Below are 19458 nucleotides of genomic sequence, written 5' to 3'. Positions count from 1 at the left end.
TTGCACTAAGTACTGGGAGATGAAGAAGCTTGCACAGGATAGAGTAGCATGGAGAGCTGCATCAAAGCGGTCTCAGGACTGAAGACCACAACAACAACAACAGTTCACCGGTATCGTTAGCGAATCTAGCGCTGCAGTTTCGTTTTCACGCAGCTCAGTGTTTATGCGGTTATACCTCCTGATCTATGTGTCGTAAAATGATATAATTTTGCAGGTACATTCTGTAGTATATGTGAATACAGTCTGCAAAATTAGTCACGAATGCAGTTAGTAGTAATGAAGAAACAAATTAATACGTCACGCTTCATGTGGCACTTTAACTGTACGAACAGCGAAATTGTAGTAAGTGATAAACTTTTTTCCTTTCATTATTTTGTGACCGTAATCATTGACGAAAAGTTTCGTAATGGTTTGAAAATACGTGTTATATCACTAAGTGCTCTCATTCTCAGATACTGGATGAATAAAATCTGGGTAATCACACGTTGCGGGCCACAATTCTTTTTTACCCCTGTCCCCACGCGTGTGCCTTTGGTAGGTAGGTTGTTATTATACACACAGCGATTCTTTCTATATCGCGACTTTCGTGCCAAATTTGGATGAAATCGGTCCAGTGGTCTAGGAGGTGTTGTGGAACATATTTGTACATACATATACATTCATGTTATAATACATATGGTTTGTCAGCACCGTGTAAATTTTTTTGAAGAAAGTATGAGAAACGAATGTGTTATAGACGATTAAAAACAGTTTTAGTAACTTTTGTATAACAGAAAAAGCGGCGGTGTCAAGAGATATGCTTTTATGTAGAGTATATGAACAAGTTTGACTTGCTATGAAAAACTCCTGGCAGAGAGAGACATGATATGGCTGCGAATGAGAGGGGATGCAAGTGTTGGCAGACTGGCGTAGTGAATAAGGGTGTAAGGGTAGTCTTGTGGTTGCGACGTCAGCGTACATCCAAGGGACGTAGAACAGCAGTACTCTATAATGAGGATTGAAGAAAATTGAAAGGAAGAGCCACAGCACGCATAAGGAAAATTTACATTTGAAGACGAGACACGATTATTGTAATTGTTGGCTCAGAGCTGTTACTTTGCTCCTGCAGCTCTCAGAATTGACGACGAAGCCATAACAAAGTTCTAGCTTCGTAAAAGATGTGCTACTGTTTTAGGTAATAGCACAAAATAGTCAGTTATAATCTTAAATGTATGTTCATTGTTAACCCAACAAGGTCCAGTATGCTACGTTCCGAGCGTCGCACTATGAATAAGAAAGTCTAATAATGTAAAATACGATAACTTCGACAGAAGGCGTAGCAAAATTTTTCTCTTGAACTGGGAGCTCATTGATTATCGATTAATCAACGTCGTTTCATATGGTCCGAAACACAACAATCACGAATAATCTTTAAAAGTGAATTTTATGATAACTGTTATAACCTCTAAATCTGGTAAATCGTAATGAATTTCACCGTTTGGTCAAGTACGTTGATTACTTTTATGTGTTTATGGAAAATTGTTGTATAGTTGTCTTGCCTGTCGTATTTCAGCATTGCCATGATACACTCCTGGAAATTGAAATAAGAACACCATGAATTCATTGTCCCAGGAAGTGGAAACTTTATTGACACATTCCTGGGGTCAGATACATCACATGATCACACTGACAGAACCACAGGCACATAGACACAGGCAACAGAGCATGCACAATGTCGGCACTAGTACAGTGTATATCCACCTTCCGCAGCAATGCAGGCTGCTATTCTCCCATGGAGACGATCGTAGAGATGCTGGATGTAGTCCTGTGGAACGGCTTGCCATGCCATTTCCACCTGGCGCCTCAGTTGGACCAGCGTTCGTGCTGGACGTGCAGACCGCGTGAGACGACGCTTCATCCAGTCCCAAACATGCTCAATGGGGGACATATCCGGAGATCTTGCTGGCCAGGGTAGTTGACTTACACCTTCTAGAGCACGTTGGGTGGCACGGGATACATGCGGACGTGCATTGTCCTTTTGGAACAGCAAGTTCCCTTGCCAGTCTAGGAATGGTAGAACGATGGGTTCGATGACGGTTTGGATGTACCGTGCACTATTCAGTGTCCCCTCGACGATCACCAGAGGTGTACGGCCAGTGTAGGAGATCGCTCCCCACACCATGCTGCCGGGTGTTGGCCCTGTGTGCCTCGGTCGTATGCAGTCCTGATTGTGGCGTTCACCTGCACGGCGCCAAACACGCATACGACCATCATTGGCACCAAGGCAGAAGCGACTCTCATCGCTGAAGACGACACGTCTCCATTCGTCCCTCCATTCACGCCTGTCGCGACACCACTGGAGGCGGGCTGCACGATGTTGGGGCGTGAGCGGAAGACGGCCTAACGGTGTGCGGGACCGTAGCCCAGCTTCATGGAGACGGTTGCGAATGGTCCTCGCCGATAACCCAGGAGCAACAGTGTCCCTAATTTGCTGGGAAGTGGCGGTGCGGTCCCCTACGGCACTGCGTAGGATCCTACGGTCTTGGCGTGCATCCGTGCGTCGCTGCGGTCCGGTCCCAGGTCGACGGGCACGTGCACCTTCCGCCGACCACTGGCGACAACATCGATATACTGTGGAGATCTCACGCCCCACGTGTTGAGCAATTCGGCGGTACGTCCACCCGGCCTCCCGCATGCCCACTATACGCCCTCGCTCAAAGTCCGTCAACTGCACATACGGTTCACGTCCACGCTGTCGCGGCATGCTACCAGTGTTAAAGACTGCGATGGAGCTCCGTATGCCACAGCAAACTGGCTGACACTGACGGCGGCGGTGCACAAATGCTGCGCAGCTAGCGCCATTCGACGGCCAACACCGCGGTTCCTGGTGTGTCCGCTGTGCCATGCGTGTGATCATTGCTTGTACAGCCCTCTCGCAGTGTCCGGAGCAAGTATGGTGGGTCTGACACACCGGTGTCAATGTGTTCTTTTTCCATTTCCAGGAGTGTATTTTGGTGTTGTTTTAAAATCATTTGAATATAATAAATCTGAGAGTAAACAATTTGTGGTAAAGTCTTATGGGAGCAAACTGCTGAGGTCATCGATCCCTAACCTTACGCACTACTTAATCTAACTTAAACTATCTTACGCTAAGGACTACACACACACCCATGCCCGAGAGAGGACTCGAACCTCCGACGGAGAGAGCCGCGCGGACCATGACAAGGCGCAAAATTTGAGAGTTATTGGAGTTATTTGCACGGGTTGATTATTCAAAATTAGTGACAGTAAAGAATCCAGTGACGTTACGCTACGTCTTTTACTGCAGTAATTCATTCGATTTTGACTTTGTCTTTACGTTCTGTAAAGAACTCTAAAGTTTGAATATGTACATATTTTTGCCATCATTTAGGTACGGAAATTAGTTTCAGCGTAAGTAATGACGGCCATCGCCCGTACGAGAGCTACTGACCGTTACGTGACATTAAATTCGATCATAACCTGTTGGTTTCGTGAATAAATTATCCGCTTAAGGTCTGGCGATAGTGTTATTTCACTACATAATTAAAATTTCTTTTAACTGCAATTTTCTCATTCTTGACAAAATAGATGATACATCTTTCAAGATTAATCATTGTAAATGTACATATTTGCTGTCATTTCTTTGTTAGAACAGTGCGTTACTTGTCACTTTAACAATTAGGAGCAAGATTTTCCACAACTTTTCCTTCAACTATTTCTGGAATCAACGCTTTTCCGATGAGAGTTGGACTAAACAGCGATGGTGGTCCAATCCCGACTCTTTCTGCGCACCTGTCACGCATTCTCTGACAGCCGTTGAGCATACAGTAGTGTTCTGAGCGCTCTGTTGTGAATAACCAATGCGAGCTCTAACCTGGAGCGCATTGTTTAGTGAATTTTTACTTCATTCTTGCGAGCTGTCATCTCTAATGGCTGATGGCGGTGGTAAGAGACAGATTCTGTATGAGCAAGCGAGAGACATAATTTCCAGGACGTACGCTTTCTTCAAGTTGAAAGCGCGTGTACGTGCGTACCGCAACTGTCGCTTGAAACCGGAAACAATGCAGTCACCTCCTGTGCCACGACCTGCGGCAACCGCCGTCATTCGTCAATAGTACTATAATTAGGTACACATAATCGCTGTCTATTACAGAGTCTACCGGCCCAAGGGGGAAGACCGGTAATCGGACAATAGTGACGACCTTAAAACTGCCAGGCGTGCTCCTGATCTGACTGGTACAGCGAGACGTGTAGTGAGCTAGACTGAATCACAAAATTCTGGGTCGAGCAGTTACACCTGTTTGACGAACTTTGGTTACTTGCTGGACGGTTCTGGCTGCAGAACTGCCTGTGTGTGAAGCTGTGCTATGAGTTCTGCAGAACTGTGGGGAACGTGGAGTGAGGAATGCTTCATCAACAGGACCATTCTTTATGACTTGGTGCCTTCCTTAGAGTATAAGGTGTTTCAAAAAGAATATACATACTTCGAACGTGGATATTTATAAAACTGTAAGGCATACAACTATGAAACGTGGACGCATATTTACGAACGTGTTATGGTTAAATTAAAGTTGCTCAATACGACGTCTATTAGCGACGCGATCCATATCACATCGTTGCTCGAATTCCCCCATTCTGATCGTCACTCATGTTACAGGAGAAGGGATCTGGTTCATCGACGCTTCTAGGTTATATGGTAGTGTTGGTACATAAGCGTTGTCGCTAATGCTACCCCTAAGGCTGAAATGTCAGGCCGTCAGATGTGATCGTGGAGTCCAGCTGAGAAGTGCTAGACGGTGGATGTTTGACGACCAATTCAACTGCACGGTAGAGCTTCATTCAGATATTCACGCACTTGGTGTCTCCAGTGAGAGGGTGTCCCGTCTTGTTGAAAAATGAAGTTGTCTTCGTTCCGCCTGGGAAACAACCAGTATTTTAACACAGCAAGATACTGCTGACCTTTAACCGTGTTTCCACCAAACGAGGATGCGGGATGAACAGATGAGTGAGATATCGCTGTAAGGTGTCAGGCAAATCCAACACCTTCCATGAAAACCCTGACATGCTAAGCAAATCCAGTAGTATGTCACATAGCTCCGAATAAATCGTGACATTAAACTAACCAAAGTAATACGAGTAAGGAGTGAGCAAATGGAATACCACAGACTAACACAAGAATGCCTAAATGCATGTCATACCTTCCCACCGTGAGACAGACGCAGTTCCGAGGGGAGATACGAGAACAGAAGCCGAGAGCATAACCGTGTTAAGCTAGAAGGCTCTACGATAAGAGACGGACTGGACACCCACGTCGCCAGCTAACCATTAGGACGACACCACCCGCAAGTTTTAGCGTGAGACATTTTCGCGTCTCTGTTACGTCAAGGACCACCCCCCAGCCCATGTTAAAAGCTAGAGCCCTCCAGAAAAACAGTATAGATCTTACGATAACACAAAAACGGCCGCACCACCCCCAAGTTTTGGCGTGAGACTTTTTTGTGTCTCTTGCCCCACCACGAAAAGTATAACGTTTCTCATTGGATCGACAGAATTCTTGCAGGTGGAGCTTAAGGTTAACATTGAGACCCTGATTGGTCAGATGAAAACACAGCCAGATAGTTTTTTTTTTAAACTAGCTTCGGTAAATTGAGTAAGGAGTAGTTAGGAGGAGAGTTGCTTCCGAGTCGGCGGGGTGAGCGTAGCTGTGCTGCCCGCGGCCCCCTGACGAACACCGACAAGGTAATGAACGCACGCAATGCCGCGTAACAGCGCATAAAGCTTCACTCACAACTGCAGAAGTCTCATCTGTTACACCTCCCTTTTGCGTAATACTAGTGTCGATCGTCAATTAAGGCTCGTGGTGTTCACATTTGCCACTTGAAGTAAAAATCTGAAAAGCGATGATTTTTCTGTTATATAGTTATTGAGAAACCACATCAGCCACTGTAATTTACCACAAGTTAGATGAGTAATTAAAGATAATTGAGGGTCACTGTAGACCATTTTGAGAGTTTTCTCTTTTGTGAAACGTAATTTAAACCTAGATTATAGATGTGATATGGCACATGTCATCTTTCGATCCATTGTAGATCTTCGAAACTCATTCAGGGAATATTCGTTCACATTTTTGTTGGACGGAGTTGGTTTTTACCATCCTGTATTAAAACACTTCCTTTTATCAATAGTGCAATTTATAAACAATGTTTTGTGAGTAGAATAAAATTTCCAATGGTAAACTTAACTGCTTTTTCGACGTTATTTTACCAGCTAACTAAAAATAGGAAAGCCTTGAACCCCTTCCACTAAATTTAGTTGGTATTAAGATTCTTTTACAGGGATTGTAGTGGATCTAACGCTGAAATCATTAAGTATTTGGTTATATCATCGCTAGTCTCACTTAACTCTTCTGAATTCTACATGTCATGTGTGGTCTGGCGTCTCCTTACCAGCAACAGGTCCCAGGTTCAAACTAGTCAATTCCCTAAAAAACACGCTCAGAGCGTCGTTGCGCGAAAGTGGTAGGGAGACATTATATAGAACAAACAGACACCACCATGAATGTTTAGATCGCACAAAACACATTGACTTATGCTGTAGCCCGTACATATCCATTGTGTTCATGAGGGCTCTATACGCACTAAATTTGACCATTGTGTTTGTTTACTTGCCCTCTGAGATGGAAAGCCGCTTCGTCACCAGACACGATGCGTTGTGCGGAAGTGTTATCAAATGATTCAAATGGCTCTCAGCACTATGGGACTCAACATCTGAAGTCATCAGTCCCCTTGAACTTAGAACTACCTAAACCTAGCTAACCTAAGGACATCACACACATCAATGCTCGAGGCAGGATTCGAACCTACGACTGTAGCGATCGCGTGGTCCTAGACTGAAGCGCCTAGAAACGTTCGGCCACATCGGCCGGCGGAAGTTTTATTATTGTCACTAGCATTCTGAAACTCGTCAGAAAATGCCACACGTTTGCCCTTGTCGCTGTGAGGTAGAGTCTGTAACAGCTGTAACATGTACGGCTTCATAACCAAACGACGTTTCAAAAGCCGCCAAATTGTTGTTGTAGGCCGCTGTAATTCCCCGAGTGGCACGACAAGCTAATTTTGGAGGGCCACGTTCGAAAGCGGTTTGAATGCGTGCCGCATTTACATGAGAAACACGAAGGTAGCTAGGACTTTTTCCTTTACATACACATCCTTCTACAAGTTATCGATACCAACTGCAAATCCATTCGGAAAATCGGTTTAGTACCTCAACCTGAAGTTTCTTTGCGCTGTAAGCACGGAAGTGCACTTTGCAAACTGGAGAATACAAAAGATTTCTGCTGCGAAGTGGCTGTTTTCCCATATGTGATGGTAATCAGACAAACATATTGGTTCCTGCAAAAACGAGCTGTGGAGCAGTATCGATTGTTTTGCCAACATAATATTTTGTAACACATATATTCTTTTCGAAATATCCTGTTCTTCGACGGCAGTGGCGCAGGTGACAATCATGGCTTGTCGTAAGAGAGTTGTGATCCAAATGGTATGTTGGGGCACCGGTAGGTAACGGTTGTGGAGACCCATATGTTGCTGATGCAAGTCGTCTCGTTAGCTTAAGGTCAAGCCAGATGGTGGCCGAGAAGACCTGACGCTCTGAGACACTGCGGGGTGCATTAGTTCCATGTCGAACCCAGGGCCCTGGAGACTGACTGGAGTGTGACCCTATGGCGCACACTGGGCGGCCTCGCCCCAGAGGACCAAATTCGAACCCCAGAACCATCAGGGCTAGATGAAGGCTCGTAGACCAGAGGCGTCGGCTAGTTAGCCATGCTGCTTGAAAGGGTGAAGTAGCTTAGCCACAAGCTGCACCCAGGACTGTCATGGACACTATATCGATCGAATGCACCACACTGCAGGAGTGATGCTAGGAGCTGAGAGGGAAGAATTTATACTCCCTACAGACGAGTGTGTCCACAATCAGCTGTGAGAACTTCTGGTTGTGTTATGTCACGTATCAACATAGGCAACCACCGAGACAGGACGCGGCTCTGCAGGGTGCTGCTGTGGCCAGTTGCTCAATTACGTTGATGGGCGGCCCGTGATTCACTCGGTTGGCTGCGATGGACTGCCTGAAGCACAGGCCGCAAACCTAGCCAAGCAATCCTCACACTGATCAACAGGACTATAGCGATCAATTTTGGCGCTATATCAACCATGACACCACCCTTTCAGCTATCCCTACCTGCAAGAGATCCTGTACCACATGAATATTCACCCACACAACGGCCACTACTTCCACACACTAAGAAATTACCTACACGAAAAAAACCAAAATATAATTAGATCACCACAACTTCTAATAACAGCCTCTTAAAAAGCTCTGACGAATGTAAAGACCACACTGTCCTACAAATTGTCTGCTAACACGCAAACCGTAAGGGTACCTATCGATGCCAAGACGCAATAACATAATGAGTAATGACTTGGAAAGACGTTTGAACCAGTCGAACGAACGAAGCAGCCCGTTGTACAGAATCGACTTCCGAATGTGAGGGGTCCACTTGTACGTGGAGCCCGATTGTGTAATACAATTAATGAAAAATGACTTGAAACGGCTGTCATACGCAGAAGAGATTGTATCTTCAACACCACTGAACCAAAGATGTCTGAGTGGCAGAGTGAATTGTAAGTAGGGGTGCGCGGAGCGTAGTAGTAGTCGTCGTTGCACTCTGTTACAGGTAGGATGTGGACTTAAAGCTAGTGGCTAGCTGTGAGAATTTAGCTGTCGGTGAATGGACACAGCACAATACAGTCTTTATAAAATGAATTGAAGAATGATATTGTTTATGCTCACACAGACCCAGTAAATTTTAGGTCGTAGTTGTTCCTATTAAAGTGTGAAGTGTGTATTATTAATCTGTTAGGCTATACGATTATCAGAAACTGAAGTGATACTCATCATTGACAAATATTGACCATTGTCCATGGTAGTAATAGAAGAGTATGAATTTATATTATAACTCGAAGGGAAAGCAACTGGAGCAACTATGTAAGGTAATGAAATTTTGTATAATTAGTTTTAAATATGCCGCAACGCGATATTTGGATTTGGTTGAATTTTACGATATTGACCATTGAATGCAGGAACTAAGTATTTTCCATCAGATTTAACGTATAGGTTGATAAGGTATATCCAAATTGTAATATTTTGTGTGTTATGTAATTCTCATAAAGAGAAGTTAATTTTTGGAATCTGTTTTGTAAAACCAAGTCAGACTTTTTTTAAATGTAACAGTCCAAGTGGTTTTAATTAAGAAAGTAAATGAGAATTGTAGAACAGTTGAGAAGTGTTTTATATCAGATTTTGTAAAGGTTAAACATTATTTTGAATACAATTTCCAAACTAAAAGATTCATCTCTTCCATGTCGTGTTTATTGAATCCAGTGACAATTTTTATAAAAGAAATCTATTTCAATCAGAATCGGAAAAATATTAATGTGCCAGTATCAAAAAAGTATTACTGTTTGTAACAGTTTCAATGCGGGCAGCATTGTACAGCGCTGAACCAATATCCATATTATTTGTATGTAGGTATTTTACCGCCAGCATTGCACTTCACTCTTCACGACTAAATATTTTCTATGACTACTGTGGAGAGAACAGAATACCGAGATTACGTCCGCTGCGACTCTGGAGCTAAGGAAAATTTATTTAATCGTTTCTTGGTACAGGGAATTTTGTCAGTTTATTTTGCAGTGCCATAGTGCTTACAACGCTGGGTAAATTTCGTTATGGCCACTGTATATTGGTTTTTCAGATGAAGTTGTTTATTTTTATTATATTACAATAAAACTGATTAAGCACACCATTTGCTCAACAACACATCAACAGTAAATTTGCATAACACAAACATTACCCATTTCCTACTCATTGGCAAACAAACACATAAATTGTTTAAAGGACGTTACATTTAGAAAGAACGTTATGCCAAGAACAACATTAAGCTACATCTACAAGGAGCACTAACTGACAAAGGTTCTGTAATATAGAACTTTAAAAACAGACCTCTCATAACTGAAACAGCACTACCTGTTTTTTTTAAATTGCTCTGTGTTTCTTTATTGTTATCCATTTTCCTGCCGTCACTATGTAATATATTTGATTTCCAAAAAAATTATTATGTAGTTAATAAAACATATTCATAAAAAAATCAACAGAAGTTCCGTAGTACTGATCGATTGCTACCATAAAGCCCTCCACAAAATTCTGTAATTCCCCCATACCTGCACTAACAGGAACTGGAAGTGCTATTCAGATATGTACCGAACGAGGTGGCGCAGTGGTTAGCACACTGGACTCGCATTCGGGAGGACGACGGTTCAATCCCGCGTCCGGCCATTCTGATTTAGGTTTTCCGTGATTTCCCTAAACCGTTCCAGGCAAATGCCGGAATGGTTCCTTTGAAAGGGCACGGCCGACTTCCTTCCCCGTCCATCGCTAATCCGATGAGACCTATGACCTCAGTATCTCGTCTCTTCCCTCAAAAACAACCCAGCCCACTATTCACATATTTGTCAAATTTAATGAGAGTTCAAAAATTGTTCAAATGGCTCTGAGCACTATGGGACTTAACATCTATGGTCATCAGTCCCCTAGAACTTAGCACTACTTAAACCTAACTAACCTAAGGACATCACACAACACCCAGCCATCACGAGGCAGAGAAAATCCCTGACCCCGCTGGGAATCGAACCCGGGAACCCGGGCGTGGGAAGCGAGAACGCTACCGCACGACCACGAGATGCGTGTTTTTATGGGAGTATTCATCACATAACGGACACTAAATTGTTAACTTTCATTCCATTCAGAACCGATGTCTATCATCAACTTTAGTACCTGTTGTTATCGCGCTGAGACGGATAGATAGAAGGAAACAGCAGCCGGATGTCATTTTGAGGAGACTCTCGCTGTGCCTGAAACAAAGTTTGTGAAGCTTTCTGGCTGGAGGCTGCTGTGAACGTGTGCTTCTTACAATCGCATCCCAGACACGCTCTATGAGTGACAAATCAGGGGACCAGGCAAGCCATTCAAGGATCTGTAAATTTCACAACAGCGCGCGTTCTTGCGTTATTATGTTGGACTATACCGCGTGGTGTTGTAGTCATGAAGGGCACGATAAGTGGATTTCCCATATTTTCCACATTCAGCCGTTATCAAATCAGTGCTGTTGTCCTGTCAAACGGCTCCCTATACCACAGTTCATGGTGTTGGAGCATTATTGGTCTCGAGAATCGTTTTTCCTGTGACTCTCCAAGCAAGTCATCAACAGAAAGAGCGGCGTTATTCTGAGTGCCTCAAATAGCGAAGAGAAGCACCTCGTTCTGACCAATCGGTACCGACCGACCGTCGTGTCATCCTCTGCTAATGGAGTCATTGGATGAGTTATGGATGGATGTGGGCGTCATCACAGCACTGTTCACTTTGTCCTTGACCTGGGCGTTTTCTCACTTTGGAGCTGGTTTTACTCATTCAAGCAGATCCAAAGTTGGCATCATGAGGCTGAGTACACCCAGTTGCAAATACTCCCAGCAAGAAAAATACGCTAGCAGTACGGCGTCTGGAATCTTAGTCTACAGCATAGCAGCCGGACATGGGGGCGCAAGCCACAAATAGAAGCGAGACTAATCACTAGGACGACAGAGTGACTAAATGTTCCAGAAGACCGCCTCTACATCATGCAGTTCTCTTTCTCTGTCGTTTAGCGTCAGCCGTAAACGACGCTTGGTAACTCGCGATCAGAGCCCGGTTCCCAGTACTTTGTTCCAAATAGTTTCTGGTAACACTCTGCCCGTAACCTCTGTCCGGATGTCAGCTGTTCATCAGAGCCTTTTGAAGAATACTATGGTCTTCTCGTGGCGGAGTTCTTGAGAAAGGATCCGTGCCTATTCTCCCCGCCACAATGATTTCTTGAGTGCATCTTGTCCCACACGTTCGGCACTCATTGCACTACAGCCAGCTGCCTGTGCGGTTTGTGTATATAAGGCTCCAATGTCTTTCAGGCCAATTATTTGCCTTGTCGTAAAGTTCGTATGATGGCGATAAGCCGCACGTGCTGGATCTGTGGGCCCAATGAGTTACGACCTCCATCAATAACGCAGACATACAACCAGAAATAGCTACACCATTCTTCATCTGCGGGTATGCCTTAGTTCTGCTCTGAAATTAAGGTCGCATAAGGGTGAAATTTTAATGAACATGTCCCGCAGGTATGGAAATAAAGAGTTCGATGCCTTCATATAGAAGGTTCATGGCATAAACTTTCAAGTTTCGTTAATGCATTTTTAAGAACGGGTCGCCAATTGCAAAACATCAAATGGTTTTAAATGTTAAAGTAAACGCTCCAGTATCGTTAATGTAATAATTGCCTGTGATCGACCTCAACGTGCAGTAACCACTCACAGACGGGAAGTGGCAGCACTGCCAGTGGAGGGTATATAAGGCGTGTCGCGAGGACACGTACATCAAGGCAATCGGTGTCGTAATGCGAAAACGGGGCGATTTATCCGACATCCAAAAGAGCGTGATCATTGGCTGTATGGCCAAGGGTGGAGGCATTTCGGAAACAGCTATGTCTGTAAGCTATTCGAGCCGTGGTTAAAGAATACAGTGTATGGCAAAATGGCGCTATACAAAACCGACACCGAGGCATCTGTGGTGCACTTCGTACCATAGATGACAGTGTTGAATAAGGGCTGCGGAGACGTGTACCCACCAACAGACGTACAACTGCTGAGTATCCAAATGCCCCCATGAACCAAGGGGGCTACCAACCGTGTATCCTCAACACACCACTGTTCAGCGGACCGCCCTCCGTATCAGGCACCTGGTTCTTGCTCCCATGCTTACCGCTATTCAGCGGCGACGGAGGCTGGAATTTCCTCGCGGATACCGCAGTTGGGCGTTCACTGAGTGCTGACATGTGGCGTGTTTCGATTAATCGCATTTTGTGATCCATCCGACAGATGGCAGCCAGTGCGTAAGGCGTGAACCGTCTGAAAGCAAACATGCTGCAACAGAAGGGTCCAGGTAGTAGGAGGGAGAGTTAAGAGCTGGGGACTGTTTCCGCGGCACAATTGATCAACACAAGTAGGCATCAATCCTTGTGGACCATTTCCATCCCTAAGTGCAGTCTGGTTTTCCTCGGCACGATGGCATCTAACAGAAGGACAATGCAACGCGTCAGATTCTTGTATGTACGGTAGTTGTTTGAAGAGCATCAGGATTAGTTTACCTTACTTCCCTGGTCACCAAACTCCCTGGAGAACCTGTTCGCGCCATGGATCCTCAACCGAGAAACCTAGCGCAGCTGGCCACGACACTGCAGTCAACATGGCTAATCATCCCTGTCGGCACCTTCGTGTCTCTCTTCCTGCACGTCCCGTTGCGGTCCACGCTGCAGAAGGTTGTTCTACAGGATTCTGACAGGTGCTGACAGGTGACTAGACAGTGTGTTAGGTTAGGCTTTATCATGACCTTTACGAATATCATCTGGAAAGCTGATTACCCTTATTATCCGTTTCTCAAGGGCTACACTTGCATCATCCAAAGAATTTATGTCAACTAACAAGACCTGAATGATTAGGATGCACGTCGTGATTTTCTTTGGGTGACATGTGTCACGCTGTTACAGAAGGCGAAAAATATTTTAGTCTCCTTTTTACTGTGTTTCTTTTTATTAAAATCATTTTTAGCCTTCAGCTGCGGGACCGTGGCATAAATTGTACACAAGAAGTTGTACATGTGGATCATACATATATTTTACAGTTTAAAGAGGAGCTAACTGAGTTTCATCTGTGAAGAAGTTTTTAGCTATACAGCACATCGCTTGGAGTATTTTGAAATCACCTATTGTGTATATTAGGTGATGGTGAAGCGCAGTATAGAGTCCTTTTCGGAAGTCAAGAAACATATCATTTCGAGCTCCACTACCTACCTTCTGGAGTGAGTCGTTTATGATAATACGAGGTGGTCATAAAATCTCAATATTTTTCTACGAAATAACGTAGCACAAAATTATGTTGAGCCCAAGTTGCGACTGCAACAGTGACGGAGGAAACCACTGAACATAGGTCAGTGATTGTAGGAAGCGGCAGCTTTCCTCAGACTGCTAGTAAGACATCCCTGGTTGAATTAGATCTTGAATCATGTTACATACAGTGGTGAGGTAGCCGCTGGAGAGGATGCTGTTGACACCGGGATGTAGTGAGCAGTAGAGGTCAGCCAGCCGTCGTCAGCAGGTGTGCCTCGCAGAGGCGTCCATGTTCAATGCCAGCCTCTGATGACAGCAGAAGGCAGTAGCTGGCAGGGACACAGCACCGTACAGATGAATGGCAGACCCATCCAAGTAGCTGTCCCACCACGGCAGTGGAATAAAGCACGGAGAAGATCTGTACTCAAATTGAAGCCCCCAGTATGATCGACGTCAAAAACGTGTTGTCGCACTGAACGATGATCAGCGACAAGGCGGTCCACAAGGACTGGCGTGCAGCGATACGGTACGCACGCAGCTACCAGCCCACCAGACTCGAACACACATTCCCACCAGGAAGGTTGATCGCAAGAAGTAGTCGCCCAGGAGGTAGCTCGGTGGTGTAAAGACACCTGATAGCACACATATAATCTTCTACTCAAGCCGATGCCTGCAGCTTTTGGAGCCTACGTACTGAGCAGGTGACTGGTTTCATCAATATGCACAGTCAACAGTTTTCGCCTTGAAGTTATCGGCTGGTGCATCATGTGTACTCCTGGATACTGTATTGAACATCTGAGTACATTGAGAAAGTCTGAATCAAGAACTATTTGTGTGAACCAGACCAGCTTGTATTCTCCTAATGTCATCGGTTTAGCCCAGAAACCAAAATGAGTTAGCGCACTCGCTGGCCACCGTGCAGCAGTAGTGACTTGACCTGCGTTTCTCTTCTGGTCAGCTTTTCTGCCTGCTCCGTTTTAGCTGAATGGTCTCTCAGCTTTGCTCTTCGGACGCGGTGACAGACATACAAGAGCTGTTCAGATAGTAAGGAATGATCTGGTGTTAAATGGAAACCACAGTGAGAATCAAAACTGTTTCCTTCGCCACAGTTAGCTACATCTTCCAGTTACTTCTCTACATAGTCGCCACTCCGACGTAGACACCTTTCATAGCATTGTACGAACTTTTCAATACCCTCCTGTGGTTTCCGACAATTTTCTATACAGGACTGCAGCTCAGGTCTGTGCCTAAATGTTGTCTTCATAGCCAATGGTTCATCTGAGTAGAGATGAAAATCAGAGGCTGTATGGTGGATGATCAAACACCTCCCACCGAAAACGAAGCAGGGGCGTCCTCATTGCCCCTGTAGTGTGCGGCCAAGAGCTATCGTGAAGAAAGCAATGCATGGCAGTTACGTTATGTGGTGTTGCATGAAATCAGGCGAAATGTCACGACAGGCACCCATACTCTTTATGCGCCCATTGTGCACTCAGAACTGAGAAGAGCGACATGACACTACCTATGGGAGTACTAGAGACACTATCCAACATAACTGCTCCAAGCTTCATCGAGGTTTCACTGTGGTTTCCATTTCGAAACCAATTTCTCCATACTTTTCGAATAACCCTCGTATTTTGCAGTGTCAATGTGCTGAATGGTGGCCAAGCGGTTGTAGGCGCTTCAGTCTGGAACCGCGCGACCGCTACGGTCCCAGGTTCGGATCCTGTTTCTGGGATGGATGTGTGTGATGTCCTTAGGTTAGTTAGGTTTAAGTAGTTCTAAGTTCTAGGGGATTATGACCTCAGATGTTAAGTCCCATAGTACTCAGTACCATTTTCGTGTTGAGTAACTACTCTTGAACTGTGAATGTGTCGTCTTACATCGTAGTGTGTGATCACCACAGTGATGGCACTTCTCTCCCTATGACGTCGCTTTGCACCAGGCAGCTCAATGCTCCATGCTATATCGTGGCGCAAGGATTATAATCCTTTTGTGATACGGTGGCTTATTGCTTTTTATCTCGGACAGTCCAGAAATTCTATTGCACTTTTTTTCTTACCTAGAGGTGCAACAGAAGTTCACTTGGATACTTCACAAGCCAGCACGAGAAAGAGAGAGAGAGAGAGAGAGAGAGAGAGAGAGAGAGAGAGAGAGAGAGAGAGCTCCCTGTTACTTGTCAGCAAGTTACGAAGAACCGGAAACATTACCATTGGATGGCGCTGTACGAGAACACCGGTACCAGAAGAGACTGTTCAGCGAATCAAACAAGCAATGGAAAGAATTCAAAATGCACCGACTTGTTTAAGCAACGAGTGTCAAAATCAATTATTTTGAAAGTTTTACACTTTACGCTACAGAAAGAAAATCTAGCTACTTCAACTGCTTCGCAAATTAGATTACGAAGATCATGCAGCTCGTAAAACTGCGAATTACAATTTGATAGAAGCTGCACACAACGAACACCTTATGGATCACATTTCATCTACCAATAAGATCATGTTCCACATCCGCGCAAATTTTAAAAAACGCAACTGTCGTATTTAGGGTAATGAGCACCTTCAGCTACAAGAAAGATAATGAGACATCAAAATTGAATGTGTACGTTGGATTCACAAAGACTACAGTTTATGGACACTGTATCTTTACAGAAATACAGCTATACGAAATATTTACCTTGATATGCTGGAGCGACTGTTGACTCGGCTCTGAGCACTATGGGACTTAACATCTGAGGTCATCAGTCCCCTAGACTTAGAACTACTTCAACCTAACTAAACTAAGGACATCACACACATCCATGCACGAAGCAGGATTCGAACCTGCGAGCAACTGTTGGAACCACAGCTTCAGCGAGGGAACTATTCTGTACCAAGAGGATGGAGCACCCCTTTAATTTGCTCTGACAGTGAGGGAGTATCTAACTCGAAGATTCGCCAACAGGTGGAGAGACTGAGATTCAGAATACTGTGGTGATCGTGAATATCTGATTTGACACCCATGGATTTCGTCGCTTGGGAGGTCCATAACGTCAACGAAACAGAGTTAAGGGATCTCTTGGACCTAAGAATATAGTGTGGACCTAAGAGTATGGTGTGGTTATACTAAAACTTTCGTTATTCGAGCGGGCCGCCTCGAAACACGCGTGATGAGATGACAATGAAACATTGTGGAAACATTTGGAAGGGCACAAGGAAGAGAAATAACGAGTAAACCGCTGAATGAAACATTTTAATTTACTTGTGAGAAGGGAATACTTTTTAATTTCACACCACATTTACCTTCCCTGTTACAAACGTTGCTCTATGTGACAAGCATCTGCATCCACGACAGCTTGAAAGGGCTCTACAGAATACTCTACTGCTGCCCAAAACATCTCAGGTGGCATGTTGGCTGTCGTGTCGCAGCTCGTGCACTGCTGAATACAGCACAATCCGTCCAATATTCTCAGCCATGGCAACAGTAACGTCTTCAACATTTTGTGGAGCAATTGACCGTCTGCATTTCCCATTCCTAAATCTCCAGATACTAGAATCACGTTCTTCAACCCCAGTGCAGAGAGAGAACATTTCTGTATTACTTTAATGCGTCGACATTCGCGAAGAGCAGCAACACTAACGCTGTTGTTTAATAAAACAGAAAAAATGGCTCTAAGCACTATGGGACTTAACATCTGAGGTCGTCAGTCCCCTACACTTAGAACTGTTTAAACCTAACTAAGCTAAGGACATCACACACATCAATACTCGAGGCAGGATTCGAATCTGCGAGCGTAGCAGCAGTGCGGTTCCGGACTGAAGCGCCTAGAACCGCTCGGCCTGATAAAACAGCTTTACAAGTAAAGACCCATACTGATTGTCTGCAACTTTAATTCACACTGATGCCTGTGTTTCAGCCCTATGTCGCCCTTCCGGTGTCGACGCCTGACGACAAGTCATGATACAAACACTGTCACCAATGTTAATCCTGCAGCGCACAATCTGAAGACCATTCCTGTAACGTTGTGTATTGATAAGGTAAATAATAGTAGCGAAAGTTTAACTGTAACCATTCTGTACTTCAGTTTCCGGGTCTGCTCTTCAACGATGGGAACAAAGCTTCTAAATTGACGGAGGCTTTGCTGAAGTGGGATGAAAATGTATACAGGGATTGAGAATAAAGGTACATGCGTATTATGTAAATTCGTCCGCTATTACGAGGAAATGGTTCGATACTTTATTACTACCCTGTATAATTTGTGTAACCGCCCTGTATAATTTGTGTAACAGAGAAAGACAACAAGTTTTGACAATTAGCACCATATTTCTAAACAATGATATGATAGCCTTCCTGGAAAGGAAACTAATGTTGCAGATAGACGTTCTGTAGCCTTATGTCCAGCCATGTGACTTGAGAGCAGTGTGAATCGTGAGGAAATTTTAAGTAGCAGAGTAGCAGAATGGCAGCAGACGCAAGACGTCGGCGACGCTCCGTTCGTCGAACAAGTTCCCGGGTATCAAATTTGCCTTCACGGCCCGCCGGTCACTCAGCGTTCGTTTTTCCACTCCCATTACGGATGAGAGATGTCATCTCCGGCGGCGGGCAGATAAGGGAACCGGTCGGCGGCCGCTGTTATTGATGGCCGCGACCTGAGCGGAATTAATATCGCCGCGTGCTCCGGCGCAGCTCCGCCACCGCCAGCTTGCGCCTGCTTCCGGCGTGCGCTTGTTTCCAGCTGCGCCGGCTTTCTGTCTGAGACTGCCCGTCACACACACTGCACGTAACACACACGCCTTCGTACTGCCTCTGATTCTAGTTGCAGGCAGATCTTATCTTTCGTGTTGCTACTGTGTGGCTGTCGAAGAAAAGGAAGCGTGGACGACTGAGAGATGAGTTTCTCGTGGTGTATACAATGTTCTATTATTTCAAGGAAATTAGTGGAACACTGTTTAACGCAAACAGATGTTTATTTTGGGTGATAACCAGTTTTGGTCTACAATTTACACGTTCTTCCAGAAAGTTTAGTTGAACAGTGTTGAGCCCAACAGATGTTCATTTTGGTCGGCAGCCATAGAGCGAAACCGGTTGCCAACCAGAATAACCATCTGTTGACATCAAGACTATTTTACTAAAATTTTAAAATATTTTACATCCTTCGCTGTTCACACTCCATTGAAGGAATTCTGTCTAAAATATTAAATGTTCAAATAACTTCGGAAATGTAGCCGGATGACGCCGTCAACAACTGCCGATATTTCGATATACGTTCGCTCTGTTATTTTCAAAAATATGAAAAAAAGAGAGACAAAATTCGTCGGCTACCATTTTTTCTCTTATTCATTCATGTTATGTTCCTACGAATTTTATCAATACTATCGGTAATCCCACCATTTACTATGTCATTTGTTTAGTGTACCAAAACTACCGAACAGTAGATTTGGTACAGCGCAACTCTA

Source organism: Schistocerca gregaria, chromosome 6, assembly GCF_023897955.1.
Source record: "Schistocerca gregaria isolate iqSchGreg1 chromosome 6, iqSchGreg1.2, whole genome shotgun sequence".
NCBI classification, from domain to species: Eukaryota; Metazoa; Arthropoda; class Insecta; order Orthoptera; family Acrididae; genus Schistocerca; species Schistocerca gregaria.
Note: the sequence above shows the minus strand (reverse complement) of the source record.